This window comes from Eschrichtius robustus, chromosome 15 (assembly GCF_028021215.1).
Source record: "Eschrichtius robustus isolate mEscRob2 chromosome 15, mEscRob2.pri, whole genome shotgun sequence".
In the NCBI taxonomy this organism is placed as follows: Eukaryota; Metazoa; Chordata; class Mammalia; order Artiodactyla; family Eschrichtiidae; genus Eschrichtius; species Eschrichtius robustus.
Genome location: NC_090838.1, coordinates 18,195,531 through 18,211,088, shown reverse-complemented (window position 1 = coordinate 18,211,088; position 15,558 = coordinate 18,195,531). Strand labels below are relative to the sequence as shown.

The window sequence follows — 15,558 nt, the reverse complement described above, 5'->3', positions numbered from 1 at the left end:
CTGGGTACCGTCTGCTTTAGCTGCGAGGGAGGCGGGCTGCGGCGTGCAGCCAGGGGCGGGCGGAGCCAATCACGGGCGCCCGAGTGGGCGGGGGCGGAGGGTGGGGGAGGCGGGGCGCCCCCGGCCGGGCACCCAGCGCTGCTCCCCGGGCCCGAGGGATACCCAGCAGCCGCGCGCCGGGCCGGGGCGGAGTGCTCGCGGTTGTGTCAGTCCTTCCGTCCGCCGCCCCCGCCCCCCTGCGGTGGCTCCCGGCTCGGCCCGCTCGGCGGCCGCGCCCGGCAGATGCACGGCGCGTGGCCCCGGCTCCTGGGCCCCGGCCTCCCGGCCCCGCCCGCCCAGGGTTGGCGGACCGTACCGAGGCGAGCTCCCCGTCCTCTCTCAACACCTGAGGAAACTGGCGGAAAAGTTTGAGAACGAAAAGTCCAATCGTCTTTCAGCTTCCGCCCTCCCTATGACACTCCAGCCACGGTAAGGAGCAGGAATTGTCCAAATCTCTGAAGAACCACGGCTAGCCCTGTAAATCCTGACCACCGACCCTCGACTCTCCTCGGTGTACACGGACTTTCCTGTCTACACTGACCCTCTTGAATACACAGGACCTCTCTGTTTAGACAGCCTCTACTCAGGCCACCCCAGCCTTGCATGTCTACACTGACTCCCACCCTGTCTACACTGACTTTCTTAGTTCCATCACTTCCCCGTCTCCACACGCTGTCTACACAGACCCTAACTTCAACCTTGATAGGAAAGGTTTGGCTGGAGGCCCGTGGCAGCCCCAGTGCGGGCTTTCCATTGTGCCAGAACATTTCATTTCAGCACCAGTCTTCCCTTCTTTGGTAGATCTAGATCTGGCTTTTATTCCCTGCCCTCTCCCTCCTCCCCTACCTCCTCCTCATTTGGTTTTGAATTTCAGAGGAAATATATCTTTTCCCCCCATCCCCCATCTCTGGGCTTCAACAACCCGCCCCCCCCGCCTCCCCGGCGAAGCCGCTGAGGCTCGAGGCCTGGGTAGAAATTGGGGAGGTGGGTGTGGAAAGGTAGGGAGCTGCTTGCTATTTGGCTTGAACTGGGCGGAGCCAGCCCGGGGCGGGCTGTGCCAGGCCCCGCCCCCCATCTGCCAGGACATGGGGAGGGTTTGTTGGTAAATCTCTTTCAGCTTACTCCTGTGATATCTGAATCCAGGCCTCTTCTCTCCTTGGCTGTAAACTCGGTGCAAGGATTGTGCCTTCTTTAATATCTTGTGGGAAGCAGAGTACAGTGTGGAGGCTGATAAATAATAAATAATAATCATCTACTGAGAGTAGCAGGAGGACCATCAGTGAAAGGGAATGAGAACACCAGGGAAAGGGCCCATTGGTATTAGAGTAACTGCATTTTCTGAAAAAAGAAAAAAAATCGAAAGAAGTTTTGGTGTGTGAAGCCTGGCGGTGGGGAGAGGACAGAGTAAAGCACTGCAGCGAGGAATCCCCCCTTGATGGTGGGGTCAGCCAGGAGAAGTGGTATGTCTTTAAGTGAGGGTGATCGAGGGTGCCTTGAAGGGGGAACAGGTGGGAGTGGGGGTACAAAAGCTCCTCCAACAACCTGAAGAGGAACGTGAGATGTGGTTTGAATGCCATGGCCTTAACGTGGTATATGAAAAGTGATTGAAGGGTAATGTAGATGGGAGAAAGGAGAAAGAAGGATTACTTGGGGTTTTAAAAAAAGACTCAGGTAACACCTCAAGCACTGAATGCAAAGAGAACAAAGGCACAGGTGAGTCAATGTTCATTCATGTTGTAGGAAGCTGTCCTCTGAAATGATCTGCATGGGTCCACCAACTGTGAGCTTGTGGGATCCACCAGGCTACATTCTGGAGCAGTGGCACATAGGACAGGTGTAGACATTATGGAAATGTGGCTAAGGTTTGCAGGGTTAAGGGATAGGTTAAAATCTGGCAATTTGAGGCACTCATAATGTCTGATGTGATTTTGAATGATCCTCAAATGAAAGCAGGAAATACACACTCCAGGAATCCTTCCTCAGCTACATCTCTAGGTGAAGGTGTAAGGATTCTCCCAGTTTCCCTGCTGGCATTATCAGAGAAGAGAGACTGTGCTGAATGTGCATCCACCCGGGTGATGCCAAGGGTGCCGGTTCAGGAGCGCTGCAACGCCTTCAGGGCTGGATCTTGATAACGGCTCACGGGGTGGGGGTGGGGGGGTGGGGCGGGGGTGTGTGGGGGGGTGCCAGCCTGTCAGGAGAATGAGAAAAGCTGTGTGAATTAGAATCACCGTGGGTGGGCTAGTCTACCCCCTCCTCACCACACCCTTCTTTCATCCCCAGAGCCTGAATACAAATAAGGATTTCCAGAGTCTGAAGCTGAGATCTTCCTCTGCAGTGGGGCTCCGCCCAGCTAGGAACTTTTGGGTTTGGACTTAGGAAGGGTCGGCTCTGGTCTAGACATGAACTCCATTTCACCTGAAGTGTTGTTGTTCATGTCATCTGCCCCTGTTCCCCCAGGCTCTTGGTGACATACAGTGGATCTGCTCTGTGTTGTGTAAGAGATCTCTCTGTGTAGACCTTGCCCATAGCTGGGATCTGTCCTGGGTTATTCACTGCCCTGCTTTGTGGTATTTGGGATAAGCTCCATGGTTAGCATGGATCTCTCTCTGTGGTAGATGCGATTTGTTCGGTGTTACACGTGAGAGCTTCTTCAGCCCCGGTCAAAGATTTCTCCATGAAGCACGGGATCAAGCTCTGTAGAGTGAGCTTCAAAAGCCAGCCCTCCCTGTCCTGACGAAGATGCCCCAAGCTGGGCTCTGAGATCAGGACTAATGTGTCTGCTCCAAGCAGATGGGTTGTGAAGGAGTGGACTTGTGAGGCCCAGGGAGGTAGACTGGAATGCTGCAGAACATGCATTTCCCACTCAGAGCATAGACCATTATTTGCACAGTCCATCAGACAAGGACTTTGTGCTGGAAAGGCTGCTGCCGTCACCTGGAGAGGCACCAGAGGAAGCCACAGCATTACTGTCTGGGAGCGCCCATTGTGGCTGAGACGGACTTCCCTCCCTGTTTGTATTTATAATAGTAATCACAACAAAACGATCGTTTACTCAGTGGCTGCAATGTGCCAACCATTGTACCAGGTATTCTACCCACAATACCTGGTCAATGATCATAGCAACCTGTGGAATTAGTGTTATCAGCCCCAAGCGCTGAGTCATAGAGGGGGTAGGTGATCTCCTGAAATCACACAGCCAGTAAATGGCAGAGCTGGTATTTGTGTCTGGTTGGTTGGTTCCAAAGCCTTTGTTCTTTTCACCATCCTCAACACACAAATGCAGTCTCTTTTGTCATTAACCCAGTGCTTTTCCCTTGGAGAAGACACAGTGGATGCTGATTTTGCCTCTTTCAGCAGCCAGTCCTGGAGTCAGGACTGGAAATCAGTCTTAGGACACAGAGGGCTGATGTAGAAGAGGGAAAAGCATCTCTTTGTTTACTGAATGCACAGGTCACTTGGAAGAGTAGACGCCTCATCAGAAACCCTCAGGTCTGAGAGGACATCTGTTTCCAGGAGCGAAATGGGTATAAATAGAGCAGGAGCCAGCCTCTCTGCTGGTCTGGTTTTGTGTTTGCTGTTTTGTCTTTCTAACATTCTGCTCCACTAAAACCACCCCCATTTGGCATCAAAAGCATGAATAAATCCCACATAAGTCACTGTCCCTCCAGTGGCTAATCAATCCATAAAAATCTATTTAGCACCTACTGTGTGTCCTGCATTTCAACCCCGTGGTGTTGATTAAAGCAGGAAGTAAGAAGTCACAGCTGCTGTATTTTCACTGTGGCCACCCTGCTCTGTGGATGCGTGGCAAAGGCACATGCTAATCATGCAATCAGCCATTTGCACAGGGCCTCCTGCATGCTCAGCCTTGTGCTGGGTGCTCTCAGGAGTATAGGGAAGGTACAAGGTGCTTCTCACTCTGCTCATGTTTACCCTGCCTGTTCCCCAAAAGGGGCTGAGGCATCCAAATACAATACAGGATTTTCCCCCTCCCCCTTATTTGCGGTTTCAGTTACTTGTGGTCAACCCTGGTTTGAAAATATTAAATGGAAAATTCTAGAAAGAAACAATTCATAGGTTTTTCAGTTGCATGCCATTCTGAGTAGTGTGAATAAATCTCATGCCATGCTGCCCGTGATGTGAATCATCCCTTTGTCCAGCGTATCCATGCTGTGTACACTACCTGCCCATTGGTATAGTAAAAAAGTCAGTGCTTATAGGGTTTGGTACTGTCTGCGGTTTCACGCATCCACCGGGGCTCTTGGGACGGATTCCCTGCAGATAAGGTGGGACTACTGTACTTGGTTCTTGTTCTTGACAGAGGCTAAGGTAACAACAGTTGTTATCAAGAAGCATAACTGAGTGCTCAGATGTGGGGAAAAGACTCCAAGTGTTGTGGGATGCAGGGGATGATCTGTAAGAGTGGGGCTGGTCAGGATGGGTGGGTGGGTGTCAGACTAGACCTGAGGAATGAGGAGGTTTTTCCTGGGGGGCAGAGGAGCCCAGAGCAGCCAGAGGGGAAGGCAGGGGCCAGGAGGGTAGAGGAGTAGGATTCCTGGACTGGGGGACTCATCCCAGTGTGAGAGTTTCTGAAACACTGCTTGCTGGTAACAGTCATTTCCTTTGGGTGAAAATGAAAATGTGTTTTCCTTCTTTGCCCAAATCAGTGAACTATTAGATTCTAAGATTCAGAGTGAAACCGGTGGTGTCTTTTTTGGCATTTTCAATGGCGGGAATGCAGCAGCTTTTTTTAGTACCAGTTTGCAGGTGGCAGGAGTGCTAATTAGACAGAGCCACTAGCAAATTTCCTGGATGGTTCTGACTCCCAAACCGACAGGAAACCTGCTCGGGCGATTCAAGAGAGCAGTTTCTACTCTCCCCATTGATAAAGTGATTCTTCAAACACGGTGGTCAAAGGAATGGGTTTCATAGTTGCTCAATACATATTTACTGGGTGTTGAATTGTTCACAGTGACCAAAATTCCACTTTACTTTTTTGACGTTTAAGAAGGGCCTGGTGTTTCTCTATTAGAGAGTGTAAAAAGAAGACCCAAGTGATTGGGAGGATAGTTGAAAGGAGGATTTTATTTGAGTGTTAGAGGAGTCTTTCGATCATTGAAGGAGGTTTTCACCAAAAGGAAAACTCAGGAGACTTTTGAGAGAAGATTGAATCCTCATAGTTCTTTGCATACATATTTTTTAAGCTGTTTTTAAGAGTAAAGAGGTTACGGGCCTGCTGGTTCCCCGTTTGACTCCAGAACCCACTGGTGCCAATGTCTTTTATCTCCCTCGGAGATTTCAGTAGAACTTGGGGCCAGGACCATGTCATTAGTGTGGTCATTTTGCAGCCCTGAACTGGGCCAGAAGCAGAACAGTGACCATGCAGGGCAGGTGACTGCCCTGCTCTGTCTCTAGGACGGAGACCCTTGTGCTCTCTGCTCTCTGTCTGGACTCAGGCTGCCCAAGAGAGTGTCACAGTCCCCACAGGCTGTTGGGGGGAACACAGCGGGAGGCAGAGGGACCACCATGCAGAGCATTTGGCCACAAATCTCATCTTCATCAGCTGTTTCATGAACACGGCCAAGTCCAGGACACTGTCTCAGGAGTTATTGTTTATTTCCGTATCCCCAAAGCTAGAGGCTGCCTGTCATGTTCATAAGCAAAAGGCAGCCCGTCCTCCAGGGAACAAGTTCACTATTCTCCCCAAAGACGGGGGTGTTGGGAATCAAGCTGCAGGCACTCTTGGAGTCCGAGATAAATCTCGGTTTGCAGGGTGAAGTATCTAATGGTTTCAGCGATTTGGGGTCTTTTGGAATACGTGTCCCCGTATTTTATCTTCATGTTTACCCCTACTCGAATTTGTGAAGCTGCGTACACTTTATGTGCAGTGTGTCTGGAAGGAGGAATTTGTGAGGTCATGCCCGATGGAAACATGACTGTCAACACATTGGCCCCGGAGGCTCTGTCCCCAAGAAATCAGAGGTGACAAGGAAGAGAAAAGCAATAGGGCCTGAACTCAGGGTACTTTCTGAATATTTACTAAGGGTCGTAAAAATAGCCTAAGTCTGTGATAAAAATCACCATCTGGTCCAGGTGCATCTTGATATAAGAAAATATGATATATGAGAATTCAAAATGATAAAACAGAAGGATTTGCTAGTTTACATTACAAAAGGATGCATGAGCTGCCCATAAGTGAAGCTTTCCCCTTTGATATTTAATGTGTGGCTGATTTAGTAGACATTCCGTTCATATACAACTGGTCAGAAACACATTAATTTATTTTTATTTATTTAAGGCTTGTGACCTACCTACTTTCAAGACGTCTTGAGCAATTTACAGGTTAAAACATGGGGCAAAAGGAGACATTTGGGAATGAAATAGAACAGATAGAAACCAAAGGGAGGACGTGGGGTTAGAGGCATTAGGCACACAAGATGAATGGGTTCTACAATTAGGATCTCTAAGGGAAAAAGGGGCAAATGCGCCAGGTTACCTGATTGTATAAAGAAAGGCGCATTTGTATCAGGTCATAAAAGATGTCTTGAATAGAAAGTGTTTTAAAAAATCAGAGATTGCTATAAATGGAAGAATGTAGTATTATTGAGATAAAAGTTTTCTCCTTTAGACTTTGGAGACAAATGCTAATCGTGGAAAAGTGTAACACTACAGATCTTTGTGTTAACTTTTTTTTACTACTTCTAAACCTTTGAAAAATATTTACCAGACGATTACATTTAAAAAAACATTTAAATTCTTCATAGGTTTACTTTTTGCCAATTCAGGAAAAGCGTTGCAAATTGGACATATTTCATTTAGGTGGTTGTGAGTTTTCCTAGAAAGCAACAGGTAGGTATCTTCTAGCTTAATTCTAAACCCTTGATAATTTCAGTGTAGCTTCAGGTCAGTTTCAAAATTAGCCAGAGAGTTTTGGCTAATGTAAAATTTCATTAGAAATAACCAGAACTTAGCATTAGAATAGCAGGTTTAGAAAAACCTAGGACTTGGAAAAAGTCAGAGCAATATTTGGAATCTGAGATGGTTATATACCAATCTGCAGATAAATCCTATTAATGAACTTAAGATTTTAAAAGGGTTGCAGATATAAACTCATCATTATAATCAGGGCTGCTTTTCCTGGGAGTCAAGATTGACATGTGGCAGTAGATGTGTATGTATTGTTCAAAAGCAACAGAGATGTTAGTTGGGGTGACAGTATATAAAATAATGATGTACCGATGATGAAAATATCAATAATAGCTGATATTAGTTTAGCACTATGTGCCAGGCACTGTTCTAAGCCTTTAATTTTCTTTAAAATTTTTTTCTCATACTCCTTACAACAAAGGATGTGGGAATTGATGAATCCTGAGTCTAAAAATTTTAATGCAGACACATAGAGAGAGGAGCAGATGTTCTTTCATCAGGAGGGAGTGTGATACAATCCATCGGCTAGAGGGGGGATGTGGCTGGCTCATTCTGGATGCACGTCTCAAAATCAGAATGAAAGTCTGATGTCGTGTTGTGCCTTTTCACTACGTAAGCGTATACCAGGTGCCTTACACTGGTAAGCTCTGGGCATCCCCAGCCTTTGGTCATACCACTCATGCCACTGAAATCTGACCTAAAGGACACTGGAAGTTAAGATTAGAATAAGAGAGAAGCCCCCAATTGTATTAGTAATTTCCCCAAACCTTAGTAGCTTATGCAACATTTATTATCTCACCCAGTGCCTGAGGGTTAGGAATCCAGGAACAGCGTTGCTGGGTGGCTCTGGCTCAGGATTTCCCATGAGGCTGTAGTCAGATGTCAGCTGGGGCTACAGTTATCTCAGGATTCCACTGGGACTGGAGGATTTGCTTCCAAGCTCACTTACATGGCTGCGGGCTAGAAGCCTCAGTTCTTTGCCATGTGGGTCTCTCCACAGGGCTGCCTCAAGACATGGTAGCTGGCTTCTCCCTGAGCAGCAAGTGATCTGAGAGAGAGAGGCCAAGACAGAAGCTGTAATGTCTTTTATAATAATCTTGGGCAGACAACATAGACCAACAGAGGTTTAATGTGAGAAGGGACACAAAGCTGTGGATACTGGGAGGTGGGCTCCTTGGGAGCCATATTGGAGGCTGACTACTACAACAATTGTCTTAGATTCCATGGGTTCAGGGAGGGGAAGAGTGGGCATGGTAGGAGGTATTCACTGGGTTTCAGGTTTTCAGGCTTCTGAAGGTCCCCAAGAGATCAGGAGACATTACATGAGATTCCCAAAGATGGCTCAAGAACTCTTGTTGATAGAATTCTTAATGTGTAGTTGCCAATGCTCTTGAAGAGAAATAGTCAGGTGGGAATGGGTGTTGATGAAACCAGAGTGACCATGGGAAAGTTCACCTTTGAGTGCAGCTGGAAAAAGGACAGAAGGGGCATAGATGTCGTCGAGTTACACACACCTAATGAGGTCTAATTAATGAAGGCAGCAAAATGGTCAGGATTACAAAACAGCTTTTCTTATTTGACATGAGCAGAAAATCAAGAAAGGATCTGATTGGTGATTGTGGTAAGATGTCTAATACTGCGGGTTTCTGTGGCGCAAACTCTTACTGAGTGCCACTGTGTACGAGGCAGAGTGCCAAGGGCTAAGGATACAAAGATAATCAAGAAAAGGTCGCTGCCCTCGAGGATCTTCCAGTCTAATGCGAAGACACATATAAACGAGGCCATGATCAATACCATAATGAGATTCAGTACAGGTAGCACTGGGACATTGGGAAGGTCACTGCCAGTGCTACTTGGGAGCAGGCAGGTCGGGGAAGCCTGTACAGAAGAGATTGCACTTGAGCTGAGTCCTTAAGGATGAGCAGGGTTTCGCCAAATGAACAATAGGAGGAAGGGCAGGGAGAACAAGAATCGCCAAGCACACGACAGGCAGGGGAAGCTGCTGGGGCTTCATACGATTAGAGCAGGGTGGAGAGTGCAGACAGGGCTCGAAAAGAAAGAGGAGGCCATTTCACATGGGGCCTCGGAGACTCTACACTGGGGATTAACGGGGCAGTGTTGCTCAAAGTGGGGTCCTACATCAGGATCACATGGGAGGCTGATTCCTAAGCCTAACCCTACATCCACACCGACAGATAGTTCACCATAACCATGTTCTCTTCTTCCTGAGCTAGACTACATCTCCCAGCGTCCTTTGCAGTTGGACTACATCTCCCAGCGTCCTTTGCAGTTAGACTATATTGCCTAGTCTCCTTTGTAGTTAGGTGCACTCATGTCAATGAAATATGAATAGAAGTAATATGTGCCATTGCCAGACCTGACCCATTAAAATCTGCCCTGCATGCTTTCCATACTCTTTTCCCTCTCTCCATGTTGATGCAGGCAAACACAGGAATCTTGGAAGCCTCATGTTAAAGACGGCAGGGCAACAAAACCCAGGAAGCTCTGGGTCTCTGAATGATTGTTTGGAGAGGGCCAACCACTGATCTGGAACACCCAGTTTGGGGCTTCAAGAAAACAAGAAATAAAATTCTATTGTGTTTGAGCTGTTTTATTATTTTGGGTTTGTTTGTTTTCGCAGCTAGTGTTACCCTAACTAATACAGCAATTGAGACGGGAATTCTCTGGAGAATTTGCATTTTTAACAAGCACCTTAGAGAAGTTTGAGAATCCCTGTTGGAGGCGAAGGGGAACCAGCCACTCATGGGTTTAGAGTAAACCAAGTAACGTGATGCTATTTGCCTTTTAGAATGGCAGCAAAAAAACGGGATTTTACCTCCTTTTTCTTTGCCGAGGAGAACAATCTACTGACTAAAAAAGAAAAAGAAAACTGTGGTAAGAGAAAATTGAAGTTCAAGATGAGTAAAGAGATTGTAACAAGCACCAACCTGCTGTAAATGAGCTCAAGTCTCTTGGCCAGGACAAATTACATCCCAGGGAGTAGAGAGAACTCACCACCGGAGCTGTAGAGCCTCTGCTGATAATCTTTGAGGAACATGGAGAGTGGGAAAGAAAATGGAACGCTAGAGATGGGAAAATATAGCTTTTATTAGTAAAGAGGAGAAAAGATTATGTAGACTTCAAAAATGGGAATATTCTATTCACCCTCATTAAGTTGATTATTTAAGGCTGATTTGTGAGCATATGAAAAATGGAGAATTCTCTAAAGGCCTGTGTGGCTTCTTTAAGAGCAAGCCACAACCAGGAAACTGTATTCCCAGTTTTGTGATAGGCTTGCTAGATTATTATGTCAGGGAATTGTGTTAGCTATGGTAGACGCAAAGCATACCTCAGATTGGTATTTGTCAAGGAATCTCATGATAAATTTGTGTGCAAGATAATTTCAACTGCAGACTAGTATTTGGGTAATACATACCCAAAGATGCTAATCACTGTCAGTATGAAAGTACATTTCTAGTGAAAGGCCACAGCCATGGTTCCATCTGATGTTTTTATTAGTGATGCAGACATAAATGACTTAGTTAATCCTGAAATTTTGAGATGATGTGTAGGGAATACATTGGTTGGCATAACAAGGCCTGAAGAATAGGCTCAAATATTAAGCTAAATGTAATGATATGAGATGAAACAGACAAATGATAGGATTGAGCATGTGGGTCCAAACAGTCCCCTGCACAAGTCCAGGGCTAAGAGGCAGCAGCTGCAGTTTGAGAGGCACCAAAGATGTTGTTCAGCTGCCCAAAGCCCTGTACGGACTCAGAGGTTAGCTGTGAAGCCTCTGGGGTTAGCTGAGACCTGTATGCAGTTATCTGAAGGGGTCTCAGGAGCAGAGGGACCCAGGCAGACTTCAAAGGCCAGATGGGAAGATTTCAGGTCCACATGAGAATGAACCCCCTCCAGCCATCTCACAGCTGCTCCAAACAACAGGCTGCTCAGAGACAGGAGCACCTGTCAATGGACATGAGCAGGTGGAGAGAGAAAGTCCCTTGTTGGGACTTAAAGGAAGGGATGAAGGCATCCCTTGAGTGTTTGGCCACAAAGAAACCATTAGAGTCCCTCCAAATATTAGTAGCTACTATTACTGGCTACTATTTAGTGATAACTTAACATGTGACAGGCACAGTGCTAAAGTGGCCTCCAAAATCCTGTACTAGTTTTTGTTGTTGTTGTTGTTTTGTTGTTGTCTTTTGTTTCTTTTGCTGCTGTAACAAATAACTACAAAATTCGTGGCATAAATCAATACAAACGTATTATCTTACAGTTCCAGGGGTCAGAAGTCCAAAATCAAGGTGTCTGTAAGGCTATGTTCCTTCTGGAAGCTCTAGGGGAAGATCCTTTCCTTGCCTTTTCCAGCTTCAAGAGGCTGCCTGCATTCCTTGGCTTTTGGCCCCTTCCTCTGTCTTCAAGGTTAGCAATGTAGCATCTTAAATCTGTCTGTCTTCTCTCTTTCTCTCTGCTTCTGTTATCGTATCTGCTCCAACCCTGATCCTGTTACTTCCGTCTCAGAAGGGCTCTTTTGATTATATTGGGTTTGCCCATCTAGATTCATCTCCCCATCTCAAGGTACTTAGTTTAATCACATCTGCAAAGTTCCTTTTGCCATATAAGGTACCATATTCACAGGTTTTGGGGACTAGGATGATGACATTTTTGGGAGGGTTGTTATTCTGTCTACTACAAGCCATTTATATATTATCTCATTTAATTTGATCCCTCATTGTCTTGAAGAGTTGGACATTATTTCCACTTAACAAATGGAGAATTGGAGCTGTGGAACAGTTAAGTAACACACTACACCTCTGTGAAAACAGTGAGGCTGGAATTCAAACTGGGTTCTGACTCTAAGAGCTGGGAATCTCACCACTCTGACACTATACTGTGCATGTTTTTATTATTCTCAGAGCCCATAATTCTAAGCACTAATAATTGCTTTTCTTTAATGGTGTTAATTTAGCGGTGACATTATTGCAGCTTGTTTTTCTGAAATGTTACGTAAGTCAGACATTTCTGTCTACCTATGAAATTTAAGTGGCCTCCCCTGCTATATCTCCTTAGCATCTTTAGCGCACAGCTTTTGCCCCTCCTGGATTTTGTCACCTTGGGCCTTCTCAGCAACAGGAGTTTGGAACAGTGTTATTTTCTGAATTCAGATCTGACAATATTTGTAGACTAAAGGCTACACAGCTGTAAAAGTTTGTTTTTAACCCAAAGTAACAGAGTTGTCAGGTAGAGTGTAAAAAGATCCCAGAAATGCAGGCTAAAAACATAGTGATTCAGTGAGGCAACAGGAGCAGAATGATGACAATGGCATTTAGGCCCCAGGGCAGATATAAAAGTGGTGGCATCTGGTTGAAGCCCACTTCCCCTGAAACTAGAGCTCAGGACCTGCTGAGGTAGGCAGTGGAGGAGTCTCCTGTCCCCCTGGGCTGGAACATTTCTTCCAGCGTCTGCAAAGCTGAGGGAGAAAGCCAATGCCCCATTTTACAGATGGGAACCCTGAGGCTCAGAGCTGTGCTCAAGGTCACATGACCAACTCATGGTGGAGACTGGGTCCAAAGTCAAGGGCCCTGGGCTCTAGTCCTGGCTCTGCCACTCGCTGCTGCTCTGGGACAATGGGCATGCCGCTGAACATGCACGTCTTTTCTCTGGCCATCCTTCCAGCGTGCGGCACCTTGACCATTTGGAACCACAGTGTGTCAGCCTTGCCCACCATCTGTCTGCCGCCAGTTCTCATTGTGCTTTGCTGTGCAAGGCTGGGCTCTGGGTCAAAACTGAGCTGGATGTGGGTTGAGCACAGCTTGGCTAGAGAGAGGCCTGAGGCAAATGTTGGGGGGATGATCACTGATGACGCCAGGCCGTCTTTGCCAGCAAGAGATTCCAGAGGGTGCAGGAAGCGGGGTAGAGGCTGTGATCCGACTGTGACGTTGAGCGGTGGCTGGATGGTGGGAGAGGAGGGGAAGGGCCTTGGGTCCACTGGGTTCAGTTCCTGTTCACTTGTTGGGACCCAGCTCACCCTCCTGGCAGGTGGTTTCTAGATGGTTCACACGGCATGCCATGGCATGAAAATGCCATGGCAGCTTTCATCAAGCCTATGTTATAAGGTTGGTATTGATTGAGTACCTGAGAGTCTAGAAGGGAAGGAAACATTTTGAACACTTTGTTTATGTCAGGTACTCAGCTAAAAAGATAGGAACTGCCCTTACTAAGCACCTATTTTGTGCTAGGCACTGGGGTTTTCACTGACTCTGGGTACAAGGAAAATACAACGTAATTCCTGCCCTTGGAGAGGTCAGAGTCCAGGATACTAACCTTTACTAGACAACATAAGGACTAAACAAGGTGGTAACTAATGAAGATAAAAGGAAGTAGCAGGAGCAGCAAGTGAGGAAGCGCTGGGTTTGGGAGTACCCAGGGTCTGTTCTCCTGCCAGAACTCTGGTGTTAAGGCATGAGACGTGCTGCCTTTAGAACGTTTCCTAATAGGGGGCTTGATTTCTTAAAAATAACATTCCACTGCTAACTTGTGTCCATTGTTCAGTTTGTGGTCTGCTAGGACTCTTGGATCTTCTTTTCCCCATTTTTGCATCTCACTTTTGTGTAGTTGCCACCTTTCCCTGGAACACTCCCTTCTCAACACTCAGCATTTCAGTGACAAGATTGGGGAAACAGAGAAAATTATTTTTTAAATGTTCAATTGATTTTATTTTTTCCCTTTTTTTCCCAAAACAGCTTTATTGAGTTATAATTCACAGACCGAAACATTCACCCATGTTAACTGTGCAATTTTAGTAAATTTACAGAGATGTGCAAGCATCCCCACAACCAATTTTAGAACATTTCTCTCACCAGAGGGAATAATTTAAGGGCACAATACAAGAAATATGGGTTAATACATACTTCTTGAACATGCATTTCTGAAATTATTGTATGTAAAATCTGTCAGCAAATTTTGAGTTACTTCACAGTATACTTTTGCAAAAAAAGCAAAATGAAGTGGAAGGAAGAATCCCTGTGCTTTAAATCTTAAGAAATCATTATCCATTTTGCAGATCACTTCATTAATAAGCAGATTATTATAAAAGTAATTATTTTAGAGACGGCAGCTGCCGTTAGCTAATACTATGTTGTTGTCTACTGGGACTTATAAAAAGTCTTTTTAATTTGCTCTTCAAAAATCACTTATACCCACACAACCACTTCAGTCAACGAAATAAATCTAGGTATGGGCAGACCTTAGTTACCATGGCAGAAACAGCTTTACCTTTTTAATTTGTTTCCAGTCGAATTTTCTTTCTTCTCCAGAACTCCCTGATTTGTGGAAGGACTCATCTAGGGAATCCCACCCCTTTGCAAAAGTGGCCACTCTCTGGCAACAAAGGCACCATTCAGTATCCAACCCTTCAAGGGTGAAGAGTGTGCTGAATAATGGATGCTCCAATGGTTTCCCTTGCAAATCCCCATTTGGGAACAGCCAATAGAAAGTTCAGAAAGTGTTGCTGGCTCCTCTGTTAGGTACGCCATTGCTTATGTGGGCAGGTCCCTCTGATAGGGCTTATTGGTGGAATCAAAGCCCCTTCCTTCTCATCTCACATTCCATCCTCCTTATGCTGTAGATCCACCAGATACAGAGAACTGTTTATTCCCAAGCAGAAGGGGAATCATTTTTCCCCAAAAAAGTATAGGAAAAGCATGATCCTAGGTTGGAAGCCCGTAAAATGCTCTCAAGTTCTATTTGTAAGAGTATAAAGGGGTTAAATATTGTATTGCTGTCTACTATTTATGAGAAAGAGACAGCTGCCCAGGAACAAACTTGCATCAGAGACTTATTTAGTATTTATTTGTAAGTTAAAAAAATTAAGTTATCGTACATTCAGTGAAGTGCACAATCTCAAGAATCCTGATAAATTTTTACATAGCGAGCATACTCTGACCAGGGTAGAGAACATTGCCCACACTTCCAAGGCCTCCTGGTACACCCCTCCCAGTCATTACCTCCACAAAGTAATCGACATCTGTCTTTGATGCCACATGAATTGAATCACACAGTATGGATTTGTTTTGTATATGACTTTTTTCACACAACATTAGTGTCTGTGAAATTCATCCATATTGTTGCCTGTAGCAGGAGTTCAGCTTTTACATTGTTGTATATAGTATTCCATTGTATGACTACCATGATATGGTCACCTTTCCTACTATTGATGGACACTTGGGTAGCTTCTAGTTTTTAACTGTTTGGAATAGTGTCTTTATAAACATTCCTTACACATATTTCTGTGCACCTAGGTAGGCATTTCTATTGGAGTAGAATTGCCAGATCATGAGAAAGCAGTGTTCAGCTTTAGTAGATAGGATAATTAAGACTTTCTAATTCTTCCTGTGTCAATATTTTCAGCTTGTGATTTTTTAAAAAAGCATTATTAATCTAATTAATCTAAATTGTCAAATTTATTGTCATAACATCTTCTCATTGCCCCTTTGATGTTTGTATGAATTCCAGTGATGACACATTTTTTTAAAAAAGAAAATCATTGAGATTAGTAGTTTGTTCCTTCTTTTTTTCTTGAGC

The 15,558-nt window shown here is 45.4% G+C and overlaps 1 long non-coding RNA gene across 1 annotated transcript in view; it reads left to right on the top strand.

Annotated features, from left to right (window-relative positions):
* The first annotated feature begins 290 nt into the window (after positions 1-290).
* LOC137777946 (uncharacterized) overlaps positions 291-15,558 on the top strand; it is a 137,355-nt gene continuing 122,087 nt past the window's right edge. The window contains exon 1 of the long non-coding RNA XR_011076684.1: positions 291-468. This is a non-coding gene — a long non-coding RNA (uncharacterized lncRNA). The remainder of the gene's footprint in view (positions 469-15,558) is intronic.